At 41.3% G+C, this 4692-nt stretch overlaps 1 pseudogene; it reads right to left on the bottom strand.

Annotated features, from left to right (window-relative positions):
- Nucleotides 1-2508: 2508 nt before the first annotated feature.
- LOC114617133 lies at nt 2509-2762 on the bottom strand (annotated as a pseudogene).
- Nucleotides 2763-4692: the final 1930 nt, after the last annotated feature.

The raw sequence follows: 4692 nt of genomic DNA, 5'->3' as shown, positions 1-4692 counted from the left end.
TGAAGGTTGTGAGGAACAGAGTAACTAAGTGACAGTGCTTGTGTTTGGTGAAGGTTGTGAGGAACAGAGTAACTAAGTGGCAGTGCTTGTGTTTGGTGAAGGTTGTGAGGAACAGAGTAACTAAGTGGCAGTGCTTGTGTTTGGTGAAGGTTGTGAGGAACAGAGTAACTAAGTGGCTTTGCAATGTGCAGCTCTCTGGTTCAGAAGTTTGCTATATTTCTTCATTTATTTAGGGCTTCTTCAAGGTAGTCTTTAGGAAAACAAAACGTATTTTCATTTCCATGAGTTTTTATTTATTTCTATTTCTTTTTTTTAAAATTTAGAGTAGAGTTTATTTAGGACATAGAGAGGGGAGTTGAGAGAAAGGCAGAGAGGGAGAGGAAGAGGGAGAGGGAGAGGGAGAGGGAGAGGGAGAGGAGAGGCCTGTCTTGAGTACATGGAGAGAGAGGGAGGAGCAGAAGGGGGAGAGGAGAGGGTTAGGGGAGGGATCAAGAGCAGGAGAGCAAGAGCTTATTTCTATTTCTTTATAACAGAAAAAGTACACACAAAATTTATTACATACCAAAGGCTAGGAAATCTTAGACCTAAAAAGAGAGAAGCTAAACAACACTTTTGCAGAGATTAAAGGCATATAATAACTTGGGCTCCTGGAGTGAAGAGGGGTGACTTTTCTATTGGAAGGTTGGCACATGTACATAGTAGCCAGGGCCATCGTATGCCCAGAAAATCTCCTAGGTATCAACTACCTGCAAGGATCCTTGCCTAAGCCTCCACTCTTTTTTTTTTTTTTTTTCTGGAAAAGTCTCTAGGTGCCATAACATCTGTAACATTCATCCTAGAAATCACCCAAATCCGAACCAATGACCCAGAGCATACTCTGCTGTTTTGTGAAGATCTCTCAGGGCAAAGACCTGGCTAATGGATTACAGCTTTGATTTTTAAGAAAGATCTGAGATGAACAAAACTCAGGACAGCCAACATGAAGGTATTCTATTTTCTCTGCCTCTAGAGCAGTCTAAGTCTGTTGTCTGTGCTTTTCTTGATAGGACTATTTCTGGATATTGCTTTGGTTTTGTTATGTTTGTAAATGTATTGTTTTCTTATGTTTTTTTCCTTTTTAAAATATCAAAAGAGTTATTTATAAAGATTTGTTTATGTGTATGTGTGTGTGTGCATGTGTTATGTGTGTATGCGTGCATGTTGCATGTTGGGGAGCCTGCTTAAAAAGCCAGAAGAAAGTATCCTGTATCCTCTTTTATAATTTTTTTGGTATTCTTCGAGGCAGGCTTTTCCTCTGAGCTTGGTTCTTACATGTTTATTTTTAGCTTATCAGGATGCCAGTGTAGTTCAGAAATCTTGCTTCTGCCCATCTCAGAGCTGAGTCACCATCCTCTTCAAGACATCTGGCTTGCTACATGGATGCTAAGATCTGAACTTAGGTCCTTGTGATCACAAAGCAAGCACTCTTAACTGCTGAGCTGTCTTTCTGTCTTCTGCATCTTAAAACTCCTTTCTTTCTTTAAAAATATTTTTATTATTTGAGAATTTCACCCAGTGTGTTTTGATCATATTCACCCCTCAGCTCCTCCACCCTCTGCCCCCTCCACCTCTTTCCACACCCAATTCTTTCATAACTGGTAATTGCTCGCATATGTGAAATTTATTGATTTTTTTATTCAGCTACTTTATCATACATAATACTGGTATTATGTATAATTTACTCCCTTGAGATATTTACTACTTATTTATTTATATATATTTTGCCTTATTGAGCTTGCTAAGATGCTACAGTAGTTTGTATCTTAGTATCTTTTCTGTTTTGTACAGCACTTTGTTTGGTTGATTGGTTTGTGTGAACTCATGGAAGAAAGGCAGACTACAGAGATTTACTTTCTCAACATGGAAGCAGAAGGAATTTGGGGCATTTTTTTCATAGGTTCTTTCCCAGGCCCACAGTCTAAGCTGGGCCAACAGGCTGGACTCATGTTTTTGAAATTTGGCTCCTGAATAAGGTAACTCATGAATGGATAAGCAAACAGGAAACATGAGTTCAATAATTTCAGAGACCAAGCAATTCCTTGCCTGTGTTTGAGTTGGGGTTTCCACCTTTCTGGATGATTCTGCAAGCCTTTATTAATTCCACCTGCTGAGAATAAGGCTACTTACCACAATTCTTGAACCAAATATGAAGCAAGCTTTATTAAATACTGGCCAGGACCATGGACACTGGCCAGATTCATATCTGGGATTCTCAAGAGTATGGCTACAAATTATATTAGGTAGGAACTTGTAACAGCAAACCCCCACAAGGCTATGCACTTCCTGTGTAGTGTGTAGTTTTAATGCTCTACCCAGCCCCTACCTGGATTCCCTTGAATCCTCAGATAGAAGACACAAATACACAGTTGTTCCATTTTAACTTGCCTTCTGGGCACAATTGCTGGGTGCTACTATCTCCCACTTGGAAAAGTATGCCCTTACCAATTTCTTATCTTTTTTTGGGGGGGGGGCTTTTCAGGGTTTTTAATAGTCATATGCAGAGGTCTGGTTCATTTCAGCTCCTTCACTGCCAAACCTGGGGGTAGGGACTGCTTCAGCTTCTCGGCCTTCTCCTTGTCTGTGATGACCAGGGTGTACAGGTACCTGCTACAGCGGACCTTGAACTTCATGTTATCCTTGTTCTTCTTGATCTTGACGGATTTGGTGTCCTTCCGTCGGGCCATGAGCAGAAAGTCCTTGATTTCCTCAATTTTCCGAGGCATGGTGACAGGCATTCGGCTCTGGCGTCCTCACCCCGGCTGCGGATTACCTCCCCAATTTCTTATCTTTGTCTCTCTACCTGCCCTAATCTTCAGTTGCTGAACTCCCCTGTCCACGCACTGGTAGGAGCAGCCTGTGTAGTCACTCCGTTTCTAGATCTCATATGATTGCCTAGTTCTCTCTCCAAAGCAAGGTGAACTCCATCTCCTTTGTGTCTCTCTTTCCTCCAGGGACCTGGAACGCCCTCATGTACCTTCCACCCAACAATTGGCCCAAGGCTTTCTTGACTGACAGATCAAGAACCAATTGGGGAACAGGACCTTATCATAAGAACCGCGCCTAAATGCCCCACCTTTATCCAATCAGGAGCAAGCCTATATCCTGACATACTTCCTGCTTATGTACCTGCTGCCTGCATGTGATCAAGCACATCTTGTGCAGCTGGGTAACTGACCTTGTTTACAGGAGCAAAAACACCTGGCTTGTTATTTTACACGAACAACAGTTCCCAGAATTCCAGGCAGTTATCTGTCCTTGGGCAAATGGGGCTTATAGGTTAGAGGCATTTTTGTTTTATAGATCCCTTAAGTATAACAATTTCTACTTAAAACAGCGTTAGCCCTTACAGTAGTCCTGTGGGAAGTCACATATCGTCAAAAGTGTTAGGTCAGTTCCAGAGGACTTCCCTGGCCTCAGGGGGATGCCCTCTGACTATTAGGGCAGGATGCAGGGCTCATTTCTTTAACAATCCCTGGATTGTCATCGAGTCTCTGATAAGTCTGTACTTGAGAGTTGCCTCAGGTAGCTTTATTTTTAATTTTCAAAACACACAGTGTATCTAAGTACTGAAAAGTATGATATGGCCCATAAAGAAGGGACACAATTACCTGATTCTAAACATGCAGTGGATTTCCTTCCATAGTTGGAATTCAGTGGGTCTTTCCTTAACTGTACATGTCAATTTTTTAAAAAATATATGGGTTATTGTGAAATGGGCTTTCTTTCCATGGAACATGTGCACCTCTCTTCTTGAACCCCAGGATTTATTGAATGCAGCAACTCTACACTTCTAAATAAAAACAAAAACTATGACCATTCTGTGTGTTGACAGTTGGAATTTTTTCTTATCCTAATCATGCTTCATATCAGTGAGAGTTCTTTAAAAATATCATTCTTTCTATATTATGGATCCTAGTCCTTTGTTGGTCATGTATGTTACAGATTTTGTCTACCCTTCAATTCTTTTCTATGGTGTCTTCTGATGATGAGAAGTATTTTTGCTAAAATATAATATTTCTTATGAATTCTTTGAGAATTTCATACATGAAGAAGCTTCTCTGATGAGATCTGAGAGCTGCACTGATCCATGGGTAAAGATATTAGAGGCCATTTTGATACAATGTCCATTTAGTCAAATGATGGTAGTAGGTTTACCCCTAGGGCCTATGAGCTCTTCAGCCACGGACTCTTAGTCAGATTTATAGTTTACATGTAGCTCTTCCTGTGGAGTGGGGCTTAAACCCATTCACAAAGCAGTTGGTTATTGCGGAAAGCTTCTGTCATGGTTGCACCCTGGAGTACCTCGCCAGGCCAGTTGTTTCTATAAATTGCAGGGTTCACAGCTGGGTCAGACTATTAATGAATGATACTTTTCTTCCCAGCTAATAGGGAGGAATTTTCCCAGTCAGTACCCATTTGATTTCTCCATGTCTTATGACCAAAGTATATGGGTGTCTTCTGCAATAGGGTGGTATCATCGAGTTCTAGCAGGGAACCAAGAGCAACGACCTCTGTTGTTTTGGGAGTATCTGACATCCTCCTGACCATCCTGAACCTCCTGAATATCGGGGTTTTTTATTTGGCAACCTGTGGTTTCTTGGATCTCTCTCTCTCTCTCTCTCTCTCTCTCTCTCTCTCTCTCTCTCTCTCTCT

The sequence above is a fragment of the Grammomys surdaster genome, unplaced genomic scaffold (assembly GCF_004785775.1).
Source record: "Grammomys surdaster isolate TR1022 unplaced genomic scaffold, NIH_TR_1.0 134, whole genome shotgun sequence".
In the NCBI taxonomy this organism is placed as follows: domain Eukaryota; kingdom Metazoa; phylum Chordata; class Mammalia; order Rodentia; family Muridae; genus Grammomys; species Grammomys surdaster.
Note: the sequence above shows the minus strand (reverse complement) of the source record. Positions and strands in the feature narration are given on the sequence as shown.